We start from the raw sequence: 24,869 nt of genomic DNA on the forward strand, positions 1-24,869 counted from the left end.
TGCCTGTCCACCCATGGGATGAGGGTTCCCTGTGAACCTACCTTGCTGCTTTCGGACCATGCAGCTGGAGGCCTAATGCTTGTCAAAGGCTTTCAATCTGAACTTGGGCTTCCTTTGGCAATCCAGTGTTCTCCAGAGTTTAGGAAGCTTCCAATCCATTTGTTTCCGGTCTGTCCCACGGGCCAGTTTTCTTTCCATATTCTCCTAGACAAGATTCTAACACCTTGCTCATTCATTTTTCTCTTGCAACTGAGATGTTACCTGGATACCACTGGAACAGTTGGTGGGAGAGACCACATCTTAATCAGGACTCTGTTATTTTTATTCAGCTGAGAAGTTCTTCTGGGAGTCTGATACTTTTAGTCTTTCTCAGACATATTTCTTAATATCTGGGGTTAAGAAATATTCGGGATTTCCAATGCTCCAAGAACGTGTACCCCACTTACCAGCTGACTTTGCTGACTTGATGGAGACTAACATGGTGGCCTTGAGGCTACTTGTTAAGGATGACAGACCACATGATGGGAGGACCTCTTTTGATCTCTTTTTGAACACCAGCTAGTTCTTGCCTAAGATCATTTTTTGGGTAATATTTTGTGGGAAAAACCACATAATAGCCAATATACAAGAAAATTATGCATTCTCAGCTGCTGGACTCCGTAGCTACGTGATTTGTTTTTCCAGGATACGCACATGGTAGCGTTAGCAAATATCTTGCCACTGCATAACTTGGGCCACAAGTTTTCTGACTCCAGCATCAGACGTGTTGTGCCCCATTGCCCTATTGGTAGAAAATTCCATGTGTTTATTTTTTTCCTATGACAACACTCATCCTGATACAATTTTATATATTAGCTAAAATGATGTTAGGTATGTGAACAGATAAGTTTTTACCTTTCAGGGGTTTATAGTTAGAAAAAAATTAAATCATCCTCAACTGAACTTGAAATTAAATATTCCTGGCTGGGGGAGACCCTCCTCCAAGGACACGGTTCAGAGACAGATGGTCCTTCCATCCTGTGGTGGGCCGTCACTAACAAGTGGCTCGTAAGACTGCCCCGTGAGTCTTCATCAAATCAGCAAAGGGCTGGTAAGTGGGGGAGAAGGCAAACTGCTTCATAAGCATCCCCTTGCCTGAAGGTGCCAGAGACCATTCCCATTTATGTGCAGTGGTGAGAACTGTTGTCCCATAGACCTGTGGGTGGCAGGGAAACCTATGCCTCAGTGCACCATCCTCTTCTCAGAAGAGGGGAGTATGGAGGGGAGTAGAAATACTCGGTGGGCAGTCACATGTGCCAACAGGCATTTCAGGGGTCTCTCCGAATGAACGGATTACACAGACAGAAGCGTAGAACATTCCCTTGATTGATTTGCTTTGTGAGTCCCAGAGAGAATATTGGACTGCAGAATAAAGTTTAAGAGGGGGTGGAGGACAGACTTTAAGCAGTAAGTTAATGCTTTAAATACCAAGCTATGATATATAGAGAGAAATGTATAGATTGTGGCTTGGTAAGCTCAGGTCCGTAAAGCAGTCAGAAATTAAATTTCATTTTTGAGTACTTGTTTTTTTTTTTTCTGGGAGCTTGCCCATAGTTTTCGTTAGAATCTAAAAATCCTCATTTTTGAGCCTGTTAGGTATTTAGAACGGGCGCTGGCGATAAGGATGGGTGCCGTGAGCTACCCTGAGGGAGTTCTTGGCTCAACTCTGTTTCTCTCCGGTTTTGTGTGATTGTGAACAAGTTGCTGCATCTCTCTGAGAAGCTCCTTTCTTGTTTAAGAGTGGAGTTAATAATGGCATCACCTCCACCGGGCTGCTGGAGAATTAAACGGACCAATACGCGGAGGCTCTCGTCTGGGCACCCAGCGCACAATACGTGCTCAGGGAATGCTGGCGGTTTCTCCGATCAAAACGTTGCAGATGTTTGGGATGTGAGTGTGGAAAGAAATGAAGGGTAATAAGAGGTGCCGCCATAGGGGGGAGAGATGGGAAGGGGCAGATGCAGAAGAGATATTAAACTGGTCTGCAATCGTGTACAAGCCCTTAGCTGAAATATATTTGCGGCATTGCGGAGTTAGTCTTTTTATAGCACTCATTTTCCAGCAATTTGCATGACATTAACTATAATTATCACCGCTATTACAATTACTATTATTGTTTGGCTCTCTTCCTAAGCTAAATGAGTATCTGTTGGGGCGGAGGCTGGCAGTTCCTCTCGCTAACAGTGCGGCCACACTTGGGAGTTCCAGCACCGTGAGACGGAGTTTTAAGTGATTTTTTTAACCCGTGTTGCCTGGAGCCAATAGGTACTCTCTGCGTTGAGCCCAGTTCTCTTTGCTGTATGGAAGACTTACAGTGCACGGTGTTACAGAAAATGCTGTGATGACACGCCGTCCAACAGAGCTTTCTCGGAGAGCAGAGAAGTCCTGCGCCCTGCCCTGTCTAATACGGTCACCTATGTGGTATGGTAGCCCCGTTGAATATGGTTCAAATATGGCAATTGAACAGTTGAAATATAGCTCGTGTGACCAAAGACCTGAAATTTAAATTTATTTCATTTCAATTAATTTAGATTTACATGGCCACGTGTTCCTTTAGGATGCATTTTGTGACAATGTAGCTAAGTTGTATGAAATCTAATGTTAGAAATAGATAATAGATCAATTTCCACTGGATACCAAGTGAACCTGAATGAGGAGCGCCGAAGTTGGGTCTCAGTGCGAGAAAACTTAGGCTGGGAGCAGTTGGTGTGAAAAATCAAACATGGTCCCAGGAAGTCTAGGCACATGTCTTCCTGTGAACACGCATTTCGGGCGGGCACGGCCTTTCTCCGGTCAGTCGTGTGTCTGAGCATCAGACCTGTACTTGATCGATGGATTTAACACACGCCAGTTACTGAACATGAGACATTGTCATCCACGTTCTGAGAGAATTCAATTATATATTGTTTAAAGGCCTGAAGTTTAATTGCATTTGAGGGACTTAAAACACCTGAGTTGTCCAACTTAGCAGTTAGCTCGCTGTCGTCAGCGTGGTGTTCTTCTCCCAGTATCGTCAATCCCCGGCTCTGTGAGGTGTGGCTTTCCTGTCGGCCGTATCAGCCCCTCTGTTACATGTCTGAACACGTCACTGCCCTGATTAAAACCCTTCACATTCTGTCCTTCGCTGAAGACAAAGCCCGAGTTCTAGGAAGTCCTCGGCCTTGGGTGACCCAGGCCCTCCCTGTCCTCCACTTTCATTGCCCTGCATTCCCGTCCTTACTGGTCCTTATTCTGAGAACATGGCGGAGGGATGATCCCGTCCACTGGAGCCACAGGCACCCCATGACCCGCATGCCTTGCTTTCTGTTCCATGTTTGTGTCTTATCATTACAGTGAAATTATTTGTATTTTTGCTTGATCCTCATTTTTGGAACCCTTCCTATTATACAAGCTCCTTATAACCATGGCAGGGACGATCTGGGCTACTTGTTATTCCCCTCTGCTTAGCCTAGCTTAGGAGTGTCGTGTTAGGTTGTTGGTGAACCAGAGACTCCAGGGATGACTCAGGAATTTTCCTGTACGCAGACATCACTGAAAAATTCAAGATTTATGAGCAGTGTCTTAAACAAATATAAAAGATACTGGTTAGATATTTTTAAAAAGGAGAGACTATGTATCAAGCGGGGAGCAAGAGGGGTTTTCCTCTCAGGTAACAATGGCAGGTTAGTCCCAAGGAGTCCTGTTGGGTTCATGGGACTGTGCCAGCCTGCCTCAACCAGAGCCAAAGAGCAGAACTCTACAATAGGGATGTGTTTATACAGGGATATATTTATGTTATACAGGAATGTATTTATGTGTATAAAACCGACCGAAAACAAAGAAGGCAATGCTTTTGACATTGAGAGGAAAAAAAAATTTAAGTATATTTTTATACTACTTTTTTGAAGACTTAGCTATCAACTTAATAGAGTCTTCTGTCAGGAGGAGACACATACGACAGTTGTCTCTAAGCATAGTTGCAAAAAGCAGATCCAAACTTCCTAATAAAATCGTTTGTGAGAAAGTTATTTATTTATTTATTTATTTACCTACCTATCTCTCTATCTAAGAGGGGGAGGGCAGGGAAGAGGGAGAGAGAATCTCAGGCAGACTCCGTGCTGAGTGCAGAGCCTGATGCAGGGCTCAATCCTACGACCCTGAGATCACGACCTGAGCTGACATCAAGAGTCCGACGCTGAGCCGGCTGGGCCACCAGGCTCCCCTGTTTGTGAGAATGTACTTTTGATGTCCAAGTATGCTAACTCTCTCCTCAGGTTCCGGGATTTGAGTTTAATCAATAGAGAAGCAGTCAATGGAAATGAATGCCTTTCTTTGATTTCTCTTCATTGGATTTTAGCCACAAGCTGTCGTCATACATGGACATGGGCATAAACTAATGTGTTGAATTCAGTGAAAGAACATGCTTTGAAGCAGATATAGGGATTACGCCATGTCTGCTAACTAGTTTGTCTTAGTGTTTCCTGAACAGGCTTTCAGGAAGAATAGACAAAATGAAACGGTCAAAATTTGGTACGCTGAAATTCACCTGGATTTAGAATATGTGTAGTCACCTACACGGTCCTCCCATGGGAGGTGGTCATCGAGAGGAGTCAGCCCCGGATGGTCGGAGGCTCCTCACCCTCTCCCGTGGTTAGAATGTAGGTCTGCCCACCGTTCCCACAACGGGAACCGTTTTCAAGGATGCCGCCCTGAGAGGGGAAGGTGGTGTTGAGACCATCTGGACTGCGTATGTGACTGAGCCCGGCTAAGGCCCCTACATGGACGTCAGGATTCTGGTGTGCTGTGGGCAGGTGTGGCAGGGGACTCATCTTGCCACCACCCAGGACCACCTTGTAGGTACTTTCCCTTGATTATTTAACTGCCACCCTTCCAACCTTCCATCCTTCCTGGTCCCCCAGGTACAGGGTCCAGTTTGTGACTCAGTAGCTGTTCTCACCAGGCATCGTCCAGCGGTTTACTTAGTGGTATTGAATTGTTAATGGAGACAGCACTTCTAGGATCTTATATTTGCAATACTATAACATGATATATGACAGTTCACCAGTTTACTCATTGGTTTGAAAGAAGCAGGGATTATGGGGTGAAAAAAATACCAAAGGAGAATCTAAAATTTTGTGATATTTTATAAATTAAATATATTATTTATAATAATGGGACATGCAGGACAAAGACATTACCATCTTAGAAGGCTAATTACCAGAAATAATAACAAAAAAGAAAAGACACGTAGAACATTTACATTAATTTGAATATATTTCAGAATCACAGGAAATTATGTAGCTGATTTGAAAGGTGCATCTAATAGGAACCAAATTGATAGCAGGCGTGAGGACGAATGATGTAGGATGTTCTGTGTGATCTAAGTCTTCCGATGACTTCAGTGCCATTTTTATTAAGATAAAGAAAGGGGGGTTGAGAAAGGAGGCAAACATCGGCGGGAAGGTAACCTGCTTCCAGGATCTGCTAGTGTGGAGGCCGTGGGGATGTCTCCAGGCAAGAGTGTGACGTCGGCTGAGCCGTCTCCGAGGCCCACAGCGTTCAGAGAACCCGCAGACAGAAGCAGACCGGAGGCAGCAGACTGGATTTAACTTCCAGGAAGTGACCCTCTCCCCCAAAACACATAACTCCTCTGTTTCCTATCTGGAACAGATTTGCTGGAATTTTAGACAGTTGTGTTGACTTTGGCCTTTTTCATTAGCTTGAATTCTTGTGGATTTCTCTACAATGACAAGAGAAGCAAGGAGCCTGAGGTATTTTTAGCAAACTCAAAGGCGCAGACCAACAATTAGGATGTGATTCCCGGAGGGGCACCCACGTGGGACTTGAGTCCGTGTGGGAATTTGGGCAGGAGGGTGGAGGCCGGGGATCAGTGACAGCAGAGGTGCAGATAAGATACGCACACGCCAGAATTTTATTTAGGATTCTGACACCTCTTCTCAGAGCAACGCAGAGCCCGCGGCATCTCTCCAGCACAGGGGTGGCGTAGGACGCCTTCATCCGGGGCCCCTGGGCTTGGGTTTGCAGCTGAGCACATCTACCCTGTACGGGACTGGTCCCACTGTTTGATGCCATGCGGAGGCCATCGGGAAGGAGGAAGGCCCTTGCTCTACCCAGGTGGGGTGTCACGTAGTGTGGGGGACGGTGAAGGAGGCTGGGGGCACCCGGGACAGTGGTGTAGAAATGATGGACAGTGCTGGGCTCCGTGAGGAAGGACGGGAGACAGGAAAAGATCCGAGCTTCTGAGCGATGGCCCATGCCACCACTAAGGCAGGGTTCGGGTATGGGAGTAACACCTGCTAACGAACTGTCTCCCGTGTGTGTCTCATGAAACACTATCTTAATGTTTTGGAACCTGTGTCCTCATGCACAGTTAGAAGAAAGTGGGAATTTTATTTTATTTTATTTTTTTGCCTGAGAACATAGTCCTGTCAAAAAGTAGAAATTCGGGGCACCTGGGTGGCTCAGTTGGTGAAGTGTCTGCCTTCTGCTCAGGTCGTGACCCTGGAGTCCTTTGATCAAGTCCCACATCAGGCTCCCTGCTGAGACTGGAGTCTGCTTCTCCCTCTGCCTGCTGCTCCCCCTGCTTGTGCTTTCTCTTGCTGTCTCTCTCTCCGACAAATAAATAAATAAAATCTGAAGAAGAAGAAGAAGAAGAAGAGGAAGAAGAAAAAGAAGAAGAGGAGAAAGAAGAGGAAGAAGGAGGAAGAGAAGGGACAAACCCGGGCTTTTCTTTAAAAAAAAAAAAAAAGTAGAAATTCATTTTAAATGGTAGGTGCAAGGCAGGACTTGTTTTCTCCAGTGGAAAAATCCAGACCTGCACCTCCGAGTTCCTCCTGCTCAAAGTTTTCCAGCCTTTGCCTTTCTCACGCCCTTGAGATAATCTGTAATGACGTGCGGCGTCACCTTATTCCTTCAGGAAATTGATTATTCTTTGATTTCACACTCTCTTAGCTTGCTCTCCAGTTAGTGTGATAGCGGTTGAATTTTCCCTGCTTTCCTGGCTTTTTGTTTCCTAATTCCCATTTGCTCAGAGTTATAGCAGTGAGGCAGAGTCGGGAACATTTGCAAGTCTTCTGCAACGAGCTCCTTTGACAATATCGATGCCATGAAAATGGAAACGAAAATGTCCTTCTTTCAAGTGGGTATTTAGACTTATTTTATTTGGAACAAGAAGCGATGCCAGAATGTGAACAATAAAATTACACAGAAAATTGTCATGATGAATCATTGAATATTTAATGAGTTCTAGAAATGAGACTGTCAGAGGCCAGAGCAGGGATGGAAAGCTGTGAGGGGAAAATTATAAAGCTGGAAGCCTGAAGCATTGCAATTCTGAGCCAGACAGAAGCATCGTCAGTGCCCGCCAAACCTTGGGGGGGGTGGGGGGGTTGTCCTTACAAGGCTGCCCTGTGATGCCTTTGCTGGAAAGAGCCTCACAGAACAGAGGAATGTCAGCATCTCCTGGTTTTTCTTGGTCCTTCTCCTGGATTGGGGTGAGGGTTGGAGAGCAGCAGGGGATTCATCTTTCCAGTAACTTCCGTTCGATCCTGTGCACAGGAAGTAATAGGAAGGGACGCTCGGTCACTCACACAAGTGGGCACCTTCTCAGAGTGCTCCCTGCTTATTGCAGAAGCGCGTCTCAGATCTTGCCTTCTGAGAGGCCAGTGTTCTTTCCTCTGCTTCAGTCTCTAACTGGTGCTTACGTGACGTCCAGGTGCCTCCGCGTTTCAGCTACGTCCCCAAAGGTATCCTCCCAGACATTCCTGAAAAGGGGCCCTGGATACTCGGAGCCATGGTGCTCTGTAGGCCTCCAGCCTGGATCGTGAGTCAGGGTTTTGGGGGTAAGTGGGGCATAAACAACAGACTTTTATCTTTCGTGGTTCTGGAGGCCAGAAGGTCAAGGTCAAGAAGCCGTAGGTGTTTATAGTTACAGATGATCGGGTTTAGGGATGTGATAGTTTGATTCAGAGCACACTTGACTTTTCTTCACGAAAATGGGTCTGAATCCATAATGGATTACTTACTTCCGAGGGCTCATTAAGTCCATCATCCGCCAATGTTTTCGTCAATGGAACTGCGTCTCCAAAGGAAACCTTCCCCGGAGAAAAGCAGAATTCTGATGAGCTTGCATGGGTGGGGTGGGGAGAAGGTCTCCCCTGCTCTCCCCTCATGGTTCTCTCACCTTTGAGGCCCTCAGAGATCCCCACGCCTCTAGCAGTGCTGTGGAGTTCAGTCTGAAAATCACTGGACGCTGTATTTTTTTTAAAGATTTTATTCATTTATGAGCAAGGGAGAGAGAGCACGAGCAGGGGAGCAGCAGAAGGAGAGGGAGAAGCAGGCTTCCCGCTGAGCAGGGAGCCCAGCGTGGGGCTCGGTCCCAGGACGCTGGAATCATGACCTGAATCGAAGGCAGACACTTTACTGACTGAGCCACACGGACGCCCCTGGCCACTGTATTTTTTTAAAAGACTAGTTTTAGATCAGTTTTTGGTTGACAAGAAACTTAAGTAAGTGCAAAGATGCCCTGTCCCCATATGTGCACGGCCTCCCCTGCTATCAGCATCCCGAGCAGGTGGGACGTTTGTCACCATCGATGAACCCACACGGACACATCGTCTGCACCCAGAGCCCACGGTTCACCTTCGGGCCCGCTCCCGCTGTCGCACATCCCGTGGGTTTGAGCAGAGCTGCAATGACACGCATCCCTCATTCTCATACCTCGGAGAGTGTTCGCACGGCCCTGAAAACCCTCTGTGCTCGGCCTCGTCACCCTCCCACCTTATTCTATAAAGGAGAAAGCTGATGCCAAGAATATTAAGTATTTTGCCCAAGGCCAAACAGATAATTAGTGGCTGATTCTGGACTATTGATTTCCAGCCCAGGGTTTGTTTTGTTTTTTTGTTTTTTTCTAATCAAATATTAATCACGAATAGAATTAGGAATTGCTCTTTACTTTCATATTCTTATTGTACATTAAGCAATTTTTTTCCCTCTGCCCTCCGATATAGTTAAATAACTAATGATTTACTTCCAGACATTAAATCTTGGGACAATTCTCGTTATCTTTAGCAGCTTCTTGGAATTCAACAATTCTTTCAGGCGGATAGTGATGTTTTCTGGCTTCCTTGGCTCTTTGCCATCTGTGGCTTTGATGTCATGGCGATGGAGAGGGGAGTGACTTAGCGCTTTTTCAGACAGGCAGAGACTTCTTTCCTGTTACCTTTATGGTACGTTCTGTGGTTGCAGTTATGTCCGCTCCTCTGCGGACGCACCCTGACCCTTCTCAGCCAATCTGCTGCATCTCTCAGTCATGGTTCTTGTCCTTATCTTGTTGGTCTTCGTGGTGTGACATTCCTGATCTTAGGCCCCACCTGCTCTCCGTGGGGCCCAGAGCTTCATGCGTTGCCATAGCTCCCGAGTGGGCTGCGTTGTGTGGTCCGTGACGTTCTGCACACACACCTTCGTTCTTTGACCTTTCCAGGGCCTAATTCACGGTTTTGTTCTCCATCGAAATGCACACTGCTTTTCTGATAACTCTGTAATGTTTACGAGAAGCAGTTTTTATTGATCTTCCTCAAAATAAGTTTTCTGTACAGATTTTTTAACTTTGCACCACGCGAGATGCAATTACTCATGGCCATCGTGAGTGGATTCGCCGGTGGTACTGGCGTGCCCACAGAATGCCCGGGGAGCTGGAGGCAATTGTAGGGTGGGGCCCAGACAGCCATGCTTTGTCCTGATGATCAGAGCTGCACCTTCTTTTATGAACCCCTTAGCTCTCCAATTTGGGACAGAAGTAAGATCATGACTACGAGAACTTCCTCAGGCCTATTCCCGCGGTTTAGTTAAGGTGAAGTTGGGATTCAGGCTCACGCTATCGTCTGATGAAAACACCCAGTGTTGCCTGGTAGAGTGGCTCGGAGCCACTTCCCATTCAAGAGATGTCATGACAAAGGCAGTGAGGGGGGTGGTGAGGTGGTTCTCGTGTTAGATGATAACTGGGAGTGGGAGCATCTTTAAACCGTTCGGGCATCTCTAAGGTTTCCTGTGTTCTCTTCTCTGACGGAATCATCGCAGCATTCCCAACGGGTAAATCCGTAGATAGAAACCCATCAGAAATACATCTGGGCATAGAGGACAATGGAGCTCTTCCTGGGGCTCTGGTGGTCAGGGCTCCTCTCTCGTGGACAGCATCACCACGCACGTCCTAACCAGGAGAGCCAGGAGGAGCAAAGGAGTGTGGCCCACAATGAGCTTAGGAACTTACCCCCTACCACACTTAGTATGCCTCCGCATGCCCGGAAAGCTCACAAATAGCTTGTCTAGTTCATGTCCAAAACCTTACTAATTATAGATACATTCCGTACTCCAGCTAAAACGGACTTATCCAGAGAGGGGTCTCAATTCATCAAAATGCACGTGAAGATGAAAGCCTCGTTAGATCTGCTTTTATTTGTCTAGATTTGTGTTTTTAAGGATATTTTTGGTAGCAAGACTTTCTTCTTTTCATGTGCTCTCACGGGGAAGTGGGACACTCAGCACTGGGCAGCTGAGAGCGATGCAGGAGCGGAGGCAGGGGCCCCAAGGAGGCCTGTGGTCACCCCCCTCTCTGGCCACGTCCACCCCATCCTGCAGCTCCTCCTGAGCAGGAGAGAACACTGGAGGGCCGTGAAAACCACAATTCAGCAAATCATTGCTCGGACCACACGTCTGCTCTTGCGGCCCTGCACCAATCTCAGAGTCGTTAAACCACACTTTAATAGGAACAGATGAGAAATCCCAATCTCCATTCACTCGTGTGGGCTGTGTGGTCCTGGTCTGAATTACCATCTTCGGAACATGGAGTTAGCACCTGCTTCCTATCAAACACTGTGTCAGGCTTGCTGACACCAGCAAACAAGACACAGCCCTGTCCTCATAGGTCCTATATTCCAGTGGACAATAAGCATGATAGAAAGTATATCAATTTTTAAAAGGTTATACTTTTTAAATGAATGTTATGAAGGGGATAAAAATAAAACAACAGAATAAGATCCAAGAGCTGTTGTGAGGAAAACATCTGTAAGGACTGGAAAGGAAGAGAAGGAGGTGGCGTGGGAAGAGCCGAGAAAGGAGGGGTGTCTCAGGGGGTGCTGCACATTCAGGGATCCGAGGGGTGGTGAGGAAGCCAGGAGGTGGTGCTTCCTGATGGGTTCGAGTTGCACGTCCCTGAGCATCTTTTCATGTAGCTTTGACCATCTGGATGTCTTCTTTGGAGGAATGTCTTTTCAAGTCCTTTGTCTGTTGTTGAATCAGATTTTTTTTTTCCTGTTGAGCTTCATATTTCCTTACATGTTTTGGGTATCGGCTTTTGGTGCCACACCCAAGAGATCATTGCCAAGATGAATGTGACGAAGTTTCCCCCTGTGTTTTCTTCCAGGAGTGATGGATTTTATTAAAAAAAAAATTGTGAATTTTGGCAAGTGTACAGAGAAATTGAAACCCTTGTACATTGTTGGTGGGGAAGTAAAATGGTATGGCCATTATGGAAAACACTATGGACATTTAAAAAAATTAAAATAAAAAATAATTTAAAAATAGATAACTATATAATCCAGGAATCCCACTTCTGAGTATTTACCTGAAAGAAGTTGTCTTTCTTTTTTTTTTTAATCCTGAAGAAGTCAAGACCCATTGTGTACAGCATAGTGGCTGTTGTTAACAATATTTTATTATACACTTAGAATTCCGTTAAGAGGATAAATCTCATGTTAAGTGTTCTTACCACAACCAGATGATGATGATGATGGTAATGATGATGATGAGAGAAGAAGAAGAAGAAGAAGAATGAGAAGGAGAAGAAAAAGAAAAAGAAGGAGAAGAAAAAGAAGGCGGAGGAGGAAGAGGAGGAGGAAGGGGAGAAGGAGGAGAAGGAGAAGAAGAAGAAGACAATGACAGCAGGAGAAAAGGAAGAGTGCAGGGGGAGGGGAAGGATGAAGGGGTTGGGTAGGAGGAGGTGGGGAGGAGGAGGGAAGAAGCTAGGACAAGTCCAATGTTGACAGATCCTCCTGAAAAAAGAGAAACGTGGTGAGAAATAAGTTTGGAGAGACAGTTTGGAGTCTCCAGGAGGGCCTTTAGGAATTTGACTGCATTCGAAGGGCAATGAGACCATATGGAAAGGTTGCAAGCGCAGGAATGTTGACATTTAATATTTTGTTAAAATATGTGCTTTGATGCTGCCTGGTAAATTGATAAGGAAGGTGGTGGTTGATGGGCAAGCAGGGAAGTAGAGAAGCCAGAAAGGCATTGCCTAATTGAGCTCAGCAATGCCCAAGTTCGACAGCAAGTCTTAGAAAGAGATCTATCGTTACACTCGTGGACATGAACAGACCCAACAGAGTTCCTCACATCCTGCTCTCTGGGTTTAAACTGGGGGGAACACCACATGTGAGGAAGCCCTAGGGCATCACCTTGGATATTATTTCAGGGAAGAGTTGGTATTTGATAGAGAAGGACACAGCTCTGATCCAGGAGTGGAAAACCATGAAAAGACATGAGAAGAGGAGAAGTAATGGAAGGTTTGAAGAGGAAACAAAAATTAATTGGATCAATGTTAGCAGCAACTCACATGCACTATTAGATAAAAAAACAGGAAGATATGAAGAACTGTTACGTGAAAAATCAAGAAAATGTCATATTAAACACAAGGAAAAGTTAGGTTGTGAAAAATCACTCCCAAGGTTTTCCATGGCAACTCAAGTTGAATTTCAGAATGGACTCTGAGTTTCCTAGTGATTAAACGAAGAAGACAATATTGTCCCATTCAAGCCTCACATTATTCACAAGATAAAGACATAGCATTTGCTTAGAAAGAGAACTTATTTTCTAAGACTCAGGCTCTACTTACTATATGCAATAATTGAAATAATGGCTGGGTATCATTCCTTACATACTTTTGTAAAGAAAGCTAATTCAATGGGGCGCCTGGGTGGCTCAGTCGTTAAGCGTCTGCCTTTGGCTCAGGGCGTGATCCCGGCGTTCTGGGATCAAGCCCCGCATCAGGCTCCTCCGCTGGGAGCCTGCTTCTTCCTCTCCCACTCCCCCTGCTTGTGTTCCCACTGTTGCTGGCTGTCTCTCTCTGTCAAATAAATAAATAAAAAAAATCTTAAAAAAAAAAAAAGAAAGCTAATTCAAGCTTAAAAAAAGTTGTCATTTTAATTATTCCCAAGAAAGTGTCTGCAGCTCCCACTTTTATAGAATTCCATCTCATATCAAGTGTATAAGGAGTTACCTAAGAAATAATATCAATCAAAAGTTCAACTGATACTAATGGTATAAAATTTATATTTTAAACCTTGTCTAATGGAAAAGAATCCTGAAAATAATAAAAAAAATCGCTGCTCTGCTTTGTGTCATAAGACTCACATACTGAATCAGATAGGCATACATCACTTCATTTCAGCAAGTAGGAAACTCAGAATCAATTTGAAATTGGACTTCGATAGTCATGGAGGATTTTGAGGTGTATCTCTCTCTCTGGGACTGAGAAATCGGATTGTTTTTCTTTAGCTGGTTGACATGGTGGATTATATTGATTGATTTTTAAATTCCTAACCTGCCTCACATGCCTGGAATAAATCCACCCTTGTTTAGGTGTGTGATTATTTTTATACATTGTTGGGTTTATTTTGCCAATATATTTTTGTGGATTTTGGTTCTTGAGTGATATTGGTTTGTGTTTTTCTTTACTCGCAATGTCTTTATCTGGTTTTGATGTTAGGGTAATTCTGGTTCCATAGAATGAGTTAGGAAGTGTTCTGTTTTTAATCTCTGGAAGAAATTGTGGACAGTTGGTATCATTTCTATCTTAACTGTTTGATAGAATTCACCAATGAAACCATCTGGGCCTGGTGATTTCTTTTTTGGAAAGTTATTCTCGATTCAGTTTCGTTAACAGATGTAAGCGCCTGAGATGATCTAGTTTTTCATGACCGGGTTGGTAGTTTGTGTCATTCAAGGGGTTAGTCTATTCAAAAACCATGGGCATGAGATGGTTTTAGGCCACTTCTCTTCTTCTTGTAATGTTTACGGGATAAGTCGTTTCTTTCATAATATTAGAAATTCACATCTTCTTCCCCCCCCTTTTTTTTTGATTGGTGGGCCTGCTTAGCAGTTTATCGGTTTTACTGATGTTTTCAAACACCAGCTTTTGTTGTCATTGACTTTCCTGATGGTTTTCTTACTTTCAATTGTATTGATTTCTGCTCTGATTTTTATTACTTTCTGTTCTGATTGCCTTAGGGTTAAATTGCTCTTGTTTCCCTAGTTTCCTAGGGAGGGAAGCTTAGGTTATTGATTTTAGATATTTATGCTCTTCTAATACATGCATTCAATGCTATAAATTTCCCTCCGAGCAATGTTTTTAAGTATATGCCACAAATTTTAAAAACTTTTATTTTTGTTATAATTTAGATTAAAAAATATATATATATTTAAATTTCTCTTGAGACTTCTGCTTTTACCTATCGTTTCTTGACAGTCTTTTTTTCTTTTTTTAATTTCCAAGTATTTCAGATTTTTCAACTATCTCTGTTGTTGATTTCTGTTCTTCTTCATTGTGGTCTTAAAACATTCTTTGTATTTCCATTTCTGTTTGTATTATCTTTTCCTTTATGTTTAAGCTGACTTTGTGTCCCAGAATATGGTCCGTCTTGGTGGATGTTCCACGTGACCTTGAGAGGAATGTGTGTCCTGCTGTGGTTGGATGGAGCGTCCTACAGATGTCACCTGAAATCTGAAGTGACAGTTGGATCTTATTTTTTATCCATTATGACAATCCATACCTTTTTAATAGGAATTCAATTTCTGAGCCAAAAAGTATTCCTTTGGCTCTTGTGTCCCTTGCACATACCCATTTCATTGTATTTTTTATCGTTGTTTTGGCTTTGGCCTTTTTTTCTTTTTTTTGAGTATGCCACGATTTTGTAACTCTGTGATGTTGCAAGATACTCCTGTACCTTTCCTACCCTGTCTTTACATCACCCATTTCCCTGAGAGCACAGCCCCTCTTATTTGAGAATGGTGTTAGAACTGGTTCAAGGTGTGCTTCTTGCTCCCAGGGTCATGGTCTCCAGGCCCCCTCAGGTGACCCAGCAAAGCACTATAGGACTGTGTGTCCCTCCTGTTTACACACACCCACTATCACCCACGTGCCCGTCTGATGCATCCACTTGCGACCGTACCAACTCTGACCCATGACCACACCAGTCACTACAGCCTCCTTCTCCTTCTAGGTATCCGTAACCTCGTATTCCAGTTTCAAACGCACAAAAAGCATTAATTCGCGTGATGGATCCCTGAAATCGCACAACTTAGGTTTCATGGCTCATACGTGCACAGCTGCTCCATCCTTAACTGAGCAGGGCCAACGCTGCACGGAGGAAACTGGGTTGTTTTTACTTCTGTTCTTGTTACATGCTCAATATATGAGCACTGTCTCTACTTCTGACTCACTGGCGAACAGTGCGGAGATCGAGGGAAGAAGAACTGGGGGTTTCCCTATCTTCCCCTTTCATCCCGGCCAGCCTTTTTGGCAGAGATGTTTGATTAATGCAGAGAAGTGGCAACAGTCGGGAGGGTTACGAAAGAACGCCTGCTCAGTCGTTTCTTAGACCATAAATGCCTTGTATCTGTGTTCCACCCCAGGTCTCACTTGAAAGGACAGGGTGGCCAGTCAGGGCAGTTAGTGGCCCCACTGACTCCATCATGAATAGTCAACACTTGCCTTGGACTCCCTTTGGGTCCCTCTGGATTCCCACCAGAGTGCGTGCTCCGGGGGTCCAGCTGCTGGGTGAGCGCGGAGCAACGCGAAATGCTGGTGCGTCTTCTCCGCTCACACACGCGCTCCTTGTCCCGTCAGCTGCGAATTACAAGCAAGTTCAAAGACAAGCTTACTGAGGATTTCAAGATGGTGGTGTTAGAGCATTCAGCTCAGTGCAGGCCTTTTGGAAGCACAGGTTACACATTCCCAGAGTAAAACATGAAACCCAGCGTTTGCGTTTCTGCAGTGACAAACACAATTTCCTGGCGTCACGTAAGGAAGAAGTCCTTACTCCTCCAGCAGGAGACCGAGGTACCCCGCACTGAGTAAAATTCACCCGTATCTCAGGGGCAGACGCAGTAAACCGTTCTCAGGTATTTCCTTTCCAAAAAGCAGATAACAAACTACCTTTGCAGCAGAGCTCCTGAATAGGAAAAACAAATACATTACTTGCTTGGAAGTGCGTTAACCTGTGTGCAAAACTACGAATCCAAGGCACAGTGTGCACCCACAGCCACGTCACACAGTTACGTGAGTTGTAATCTTTTAAAATAAATGAAATAGGAAGGATAATTTCCATCTTGAAAATTTTTGTGTGGATTAGAGGTAATAAACAGAAAAGCTTTTAGCACTTACCCAGCCAATGTTCCTTGCCTGATCAATGGCAATTATTCCTGGGATGCTAGCGGCATTATTGATAAAATACTTCAGATCAATAGAATAAAAGGCTACTGAATGATGACTTAAGAAGATAGAAGATATTTGATAGATGTTACAGACGGCCTCGGAGACCCTCAGTTTTGTTACTGTAACTGTTTTAATAGTATCCAAAACCAATCTGATGATATCGACCATGGATTCAAAATGATTTGATTTTCATTTCAAATTGTTGTCCACTCTTCATGACGGATGCCCAAAATCATGGGTGATTAACAGTGCTATAGTATTTATATGAACATATAAGATGTTGACATATGGAAAGTACACTGAAATATAAAAATATTAAAAAATATTTTGCAATTTTTTTTAACAGGTCCCCCTTTGCCTGAATTTCTCTCTGCCTTATATTTGTTCTTTCTTAAAATATTATGCCTTTTCACTGTATAAAATTTGAAAACTAATAAAAATATTTGCCAAGCTTCTCATTTCTGGAGTATAACTCCCCAGCTCCATATGTTGAGTTTCCCTGGGATCTCCCACAGCTTCTTGTTTCCCCAGAGCATTCTCTGCGTCCAGCACTCCCACAACACAAGCATCTCAGAACAAACACGTAGTCTGACTCAAGACCTGCCTCTCCAAGTTAGATCTGTTAATGGGATAGATAGATAGATTGATAGATAGATGATAGATAGATGATAGATGATAGATAGATGATAGATAGATAGATAGATAGATAGATGATAGATAGATAGATAGATGATAGATGGATGATAGATAGATAGATAGATAGATAGATGATAGATAGATGATAGATAGATAGATAGATAGATAGATAGATAGATAATAGATGATAGATAGATGATAGATAGATAGATAGATGATAGATAGATGATAGATAGATAGATAGATAGATGATAGATAGATGATAGATGATAGATAGATAGATAGATGATAGATAGATGATAGATAGATAGATAGATAGATAATAGATGATAGATAGATGATAGATAGATAGATGATAGATAGATGATAGATAGATAGATAATAGATGATAGATAGATGATAGATAGATGATAGATGATAGATAGATAGATAGATGATAGATAGATGATAGATAGATAGATAGATAGATAATAGATGATAGATAGATGATAGATAGATAGATAGATAATAGATGATAGATAGATGATAGATAGATAGATAGATAGATAGATAGATAGATGATAGATAGATGATAGATGATAGATGGATAGATAGATAGATAGATAGATAGATGATAGATAGATGATAGATAGATGGTAGATGATAGATAGATAGATAGATGATAGATAGATGATAGATAGATGATAGATAGATAGATAGATAATAGATGATAGATAGATGATAGATAGATAGATAGATGATAGATAGATGATAGATGATAGATAGATAGATAGATAGATGATAGATAGATGATAGATAGATAGATGATAGATAGATGATAGATAGATGATAGATGATAGATAGATAGATAGATAGATGATAGATGGATGATAGATAGATAGATAGATGATAGATAGATGATAGATAGATAGATAGATAGATGATAGATAGATGATAGATAGATGATAGATGATAGATAGATAGATAGATGATAGATAGATGATAGATAGATAGATAGATAGATAATAGATGATAGATAGATGATAGATAGATAGATAGATGATAGATAGATGATAGATAGATAGATAGATAGATGATAGATAGATGATAGATGATAGATAGATAGATAGATAGATAGATGATAGATAGATGATAGATAGATAGATAGATAGATAGATAGATAGATAATAGATGATAGATAGATGATAGATAGATAGATAGATAGATAGATAGATAGATAGATGATAGATAGATGATAGATAGATAGATAGATGATAGATAGATGATAGATAGATGATAGATGATAGATAGATAGATAGATAGATGATAGATAGATGATAGATAGATAGATAGATGATAGACAGATGATAGATAGATGATAGATGATAGATAGATAGATAGATAGATAGATGATAGATAGATGATAGATAGATAGATAGATAGATAATAGATGATAGATAGATGATAGATAGATAGATAGATAATAGATGATAGATAGATGATAGATAGATAGATGATAGATAGATGATAGATAGATGATAGATGATAGATAGATAGATAGATGATAGATAGATGATAGATAGATGATAGATAGATAGATAGATAGATAGATAATAGATGATAGATAGATGATAGATAGATAGATGATAGACAGATGATAGATGATAGATAGATAGATAGATAGATAGATAGATGATAGATAGATGATAGATAGATGATAGATGATAGATAGATAGATGATAGATAGATGATAGATAGATGATAGATAGATGATAGATGATAGATAGATAGATGATAGATAGATGATAGATAGATGATAGATAGATGATAGATGATAGATAGATAGATGATAGATAGATGATAGATAGATGATAGATAGATGATAGATGATAGATCGATAGATAGGCTACGAATGCTACTAAATATATGTATGATTCTCCTCTGCTGTTCATTGGATCTCAAAATTAATACAGCATCTCTATCAGCATGAGCTTTCATTAATTTCCTCATGGATTAACTCATTTCATTGAATATTACAGGGAAGCATCTTCCTTCTTTTTAGCCCTTCCTGGATAATAAGAAATAGTCACTCTGCTGACAAAACAACAAAATACCGGTATCAGTCAGAAGTCTGATTACATGACATTCTGATTGGAGCAGTAGGCTTGCAGGTGTAAGCAAGCTTGGGTCCCAACGGCTCTCCACCTCATCCCTTATGCCGTAGCTCTGCTTGGGTTAGGAAAGGAGAACAGGAGGGATTTGGGGCTGACCTGTTTTGAAATGTCACAGCCTCCTTGGGGCCGGGAAAGAGTGACGGCTGCAAGGGCCTCTAGGAGCTCCAAGACCAAGGAAAGTACATTTTTATCACGACATCTGTATAAGTAGCCTTACCTGAGCATTCAGTCTGGGGGTTTGCTGGCCACCCTGTTCCAGGCCCTCCCCCTGGACCGTTGGCCCCTGGCCACTTTTCAGCAGCTGATAGATCTTGGGACATCCCTCATGGTCCTGCTAACAGAAGTAGCTGCCTGGTTCTTTCACCACCGATGTCTTCTCCAGGAGAGCAGGTGGACCCCTGCGTCGACTCGTGGACCACTGCCTCGATCTTGCCTTCGCATACACAGACTGTCCCCCAGGACAGCCACCCACCACGGTCCTAGCGCATTGTCTGAAGAATCGGGCAGGAGCTCCTTACTCACCTCTGTCATTTCTAGACCGATTGCTCCTTCGCTGTGTATTCTCTTGCCAGAAAAATCTTGCTAACATTCAAATCCAATTACATCCCTGTTGTTATGGACAAACTGCGTGTTGCCACCCCCAAATTCTTACGCTGAGGCCCAAAGAAACTGGGGCTATGTTGGAGGCAGGGTGTATGGGGGGGTGACTAAGGTTCAGTGAGGTCATGAGGGCAGGGCCTAATCCTACAGGCCTGCTGTTCTTTTAAGAAGAGGAAGAGGCCACTGAGGCCTCCCTCCCGAGTGTGTGCACGGAGGAAAGATATTTGCAACCGAGGAGAGGCCTCCCCAGACACTGAGCATGTCAGCACCCTGATCCAGGACTTCTGGCCTCCACAGCCGTGGGGAAGAAGTGTCTGCTGTCTAAGCCCCCAGCTGCCCTGGAGGACTGACGAGGCCCATCCGGACCCGGGCTCCCCGCCGAGCGGGCACACCCCTCCGGGCAACAAACGGGACTCAGGCCCGCGTGAGGCCTGCGGAGCTGACCTCCCAGCCCAGGACAGAAGGGCCTGTGTCACGTGGGGCCACAGGAGCCCCCTTAGCTAGAGGAGCTGGGTGCCGTGTCTGGAAACCCTGAATAGAAGCAGCACAGCACAGGACGAGGCCTTTGAGGCAGGAGCTCAGCCCCTGAGGGACGCATCTGCTAGGTTAGAGAGACACGGAATGCAGAAGTGTAGACCGACGGGGTCATGCAGCCCAGGTAGCAGAGGAGCAAGAGGGGTCCCAAACCAGCCGCAGCAGCAGCACCAGCCCCCCCTGTGCCGCTGGGACCGCCTTCTTTGTTTTTTTGTGACGCATCGGTGACTGGCGATCCCTGGCAACAATCCCTGCGAGCAGGGAGTGAACTTACGCGGAGGTGGGGCGTTTGTGAGCAGAGGGGCTGGGGAGCACTCCGGGCTCCGCACGTGACGACCCGCTGCCGGGGCGTCGCTTCCCTGCCCGTGAATCGACACCGGAGGGCGTTTCTGGCCACCGCAGCTCGTGTGCGCCTGTGGACGTGCGGGGAGCGCGGCCCCAAGAGGAGCCAAGCGAAGCCACCTTCCCCTTCCCGAGGAGGACAGAGTCTCCGTGATAATCCCCAGCAGCAGGACGCGAAGAAAGCACCGCTCCGTGTCTCGGGTCTTATTACGGGCTGTGCCATCGGGCAGGAGAAGGGGGATTTTCCTCAACACTTCAGGGGCAAAAAGTCAGGGCTGCCACGTGTGTGACTTACCCAGTCGGCAAACCCCGTAAACTAAGATGTTCCGTTTTCTAGACCTGCTCCATGCAGAGGGGGCAGGGCTCAGACTACCTGCTGTTTGTGCCCCTGAAAAATCGCCAGGGCTGTTGTAAGAGTGTAGCTGGTACACGAATCACCTGCCTGCTTTTCATATGTGTCTAATCTTCCAGTTTTATATGAAGGCATTAAAGGTTTATCCTTTAGTTGATAACGGCATAAAAGAGAAGATCCGGACTAATCCTTCAAAAATTAAGAATGCAAAAAAAAAAAAAAAGGAGAGAGAAATTAAGTTTGGAGGACATAAATGTTAACAGCTTTTCAAAAGAAAAATCACTTAGAAGGCACCACAGGAAAATTTCCAGTTGCATATATTTTAAGTCTGTACCACAGCTCAGTACCTACAGGATGAACTTTTATTGGCCCAAAGCTGAAGGGCCGCGCAAATATTCATGCATTCGTGCTGTGCAATGAGACAGTCTATCAGAGAAACCATTTTTTTAAGCCTGAGTGGTTAGAAATCACTCTAAAATAGTCACGTTACATTTCCATCACAACTAAGTACAGACTAATAACCGTAATTGAATCTTTTTAATGACTGAAGTTCTTGAGGTCTGTCAGGGTAATTATTACGAAACTCCATTTCGTTATATAGAGGAAGCATAGGTGTCGGGTTTGGGGTTTAGGCACAGGATATTAGCAATTTTTCTGTCTGAATTTCCGATCAAGCTTCCTTACGATTTTGGTGACTCACCTTCTCCTCCAGGGAGATTCTGATTGATTATGTGGTTTCTGGTTAATTAGGCTTTTCCTGCTTCCGAGCCCCGAGCCCCGAGGCGGGGAGCACCCCGGGCGGGCTGCATATTCGGCACCTGGCGGGAAGGAGCGCTCTCTCTACTAATGACCTGGGTGGAGCCACGGTGACAAAGAGGTAGTTTCCACAGACGCCTACAAATAGAAAAATTACTTCTCCGCCCTCCTGCCAGTTCATTTTTTGGTTCTTTGTTCAGCATAAAATGAAAGGCCCGGCTGCCTGTGATGGGGTAGAGCGCTCAGAATATTCTTCAATATGCTAAAGGGAAAATACAGAGGGCTTTCGGGGCTGAGTTATTTGTGATCTCTTCTCCTTATTTCCCCTCCAGATATTAAATAAAATTAGAGTAATGGACATAATTAACTCTGAGTCTCATCTCAGAAGGATAATTTATTACCAGGTTAAAACCCCTTGAACCAGAACTCTAAGTGATTTGTAGTGATTATCATACAACACTTTCACATTTTTGCTGACCTAGTTTTCTTTTTCAGCAAGATGGGAAGAAACTAAATAATGGAGTAAAAATGAGTCTTACCCATTTCACTGATTGCATGATTTTGTCAGGCTATTTTTTTTTTTAAAGCCCCTTAAAATATTAGGTTCTTGACTCACTGGCTGTGTCAGGGAAGTAGGGTTTTGGTGTGCTCGCTCTTTCAAACAGTGTTGAGGATGACGCTCTGAACCGGGTCCACAGGGGGGTGTTACAAATGCTTTGGCGGTGTGACCCATGATCTCCGATCTCGTAGGGTCTGCACGCAGGGGGAGAGGGGCAAAGTCAGAAAACATCTAGAAATTCGGAAAATAGCATCCACATTGAAACACAATTAAATCAAAATTATTTTAGACCTATGTCTTTGAAGGCGTAGTGCTGAATGCTAGAGCCAGGCTAATAGGACGTCCGGGGTGGGGGTGGGGGGCACGAGACTCGATTCTGGAAATCGAAGTAACAGCAGAGAGTTGAAAGACAATCGTAAACAAATGACAATAGCAATCGAGAGCAGAGGTGGAGCAAATGACAGTATCTGGTTCAGAGAGTGCCTTCCGTGGGTGCAGAGGGAGCTTGATAACAATGTGCGGTGCGAAGGTGATACGGGCCGGCACTGCATGCAAGTCTTCGTTCACTGCTGCAGCTCACCCCTGCTCCCAGGCTGGGGGCACTCGGTGCAGGACTGTGTTTATAGGTGGGACTCAGTTTACCATCTTGGATCCACTGTTCTTGCCTACTTCTGCTCAGGTCAGGGCTGGGAGAGGGCGGTGATTCTCATCTCCATGGCTGCACTTGTTTGTATACGGTATTGATTTATTATTTGGAGAATTCTAGAATTACAAGCTGCAGATTAAGTCCTCTTCCTCCTTTAACATAATTAAATCTAATTATATAATTAATTTAAATTTTATTGCAAAACTTTCCTGTGTAACTATTTAGAGGGGAATGGTCACCAGCTCAGACAGAAAAGGGTATGATAATAATAATCTATGAGGGCATATTGGAGTAGATTTCTTTAGAGCTTTAGTGGTTTTTGCCCTTCTTTTGTAAAGAAAAATGCACTACTGGGTATTTACCCCAAAGACACAGATGTAGTGAAGAGAAGAAGGGCCATATGCACCCCAATGTTCATAGCAGCATTGTCCACAATAGCTAAATCGAGGAAGGAGCCGAGGTGTTCCTTCAACGGATGACTGGATTAAGAAGATGTGGTCCATATATACAATGGAATATTACTCAGTCATCAGAAAGAACGATTACCCAACATTTGCAGCAACATGGACAGGACTGGAGGGGATTATGCTAAGTGAAATAAGTCAAGCCGAGAAAGACAATTATCATATGGTTTCACTCATTTATGGAACATAAGAAATAGGAAGATAGGTAAGAGACGGCAGGGAAGAAAGAAGGGGGGGTAAACAGAAGGGGGAATGAAGCATGAGAGACTATGGACTCTGGGAAACAAACTGAGGGCTTCAGAGGGGAGAGGGGTGGGGGATTGGGACAGGCCGGTGATGGGTAGTAAGGAGGGCACGTATTGCATGGTGCACTGGGTGTTATATGCAAGTAATGAATCATGGAACTTTACATCAAAAACTAATGATGTAGTGTATGGTGACTAACATAACATAATAAAAAATTATTATAAAATAAAATAAAAATAAATAAAAAAAGAAAAAAGAAAATTCATGGGTATATTGGACTTTGGCATTACAAATGGAGAATAAAATAGACTATTGCTAAGAAAAAAAAAAAAAAAAAGAAAAGAAAAGACTTCAGCCAATGTGGCCTCCATGTCTTGCTTCTTGCAGAATGTGCGAGCTCCAGCAGTAAGCAGACGGGAACAAGAGAATGGATGTTGCCACCTTTCGGACTGTGCTCGTTTCTACTCTTGTCCACTTTGCCCTATTTCAGAGGCGAAGACAATTGGGTCCTTCACGCTCTTTCCATTGAGATCAATAGCAAACTGATAAGCAGACACCAGAGAGGCTCCAATATACTAACAACTGCTGATGAGCCGAAGCCTCCAGTTTAATTTCTTGCGGGATTCCACTCTAAGAACCTGGTATTTCCTGGCCTACGGGGTCTTCGAAACCCCGGGATGCCGGAGCCGCACGTGGCAGGACTGTGGCCCTGATCCCGGGCCCCTTAACCTGTGACCTCCGTAGACGTTTTGTCAATAGGGTCCCTAGAGAATCGCACCTGTGTTTTGTAATCTTCATATTGACGACAAGAGGCCTCTTGCTTCTCCGCGGTGAGGTTTCACCGTTTCCCTGAACGGCCTTTCAGCAGAGGGATTTGCTTCATGTGCATTCCCGAAACGTCTTTCTCCAAACCTTGCTTGGTGACTCTTATATGCATTTTGTCCACAATAAAGAGTTGCTTTATTCTTATTTGATAAGCTCTGCCATTTTCAATAGAGACTTTTTTTTTCCCCTATTTAGCAACCTAATGTATTATCACTGATAAATTCATGGAAA

The sequence above is a fragment of the Ursus americanus genome, chromosome 31, assembly GCF_024610735.1.
Source record: "Ursus americanus isolate L20-20 chromosome 31, mUrsAme1.1.p, whole genome shotgun sequence".
Classification (NCBI taxonomy): Eukaryota; Metazoa; Chordata; class Mammalia; order Carnivora; family Ursidae; genus Ursus; species Ursus americanus.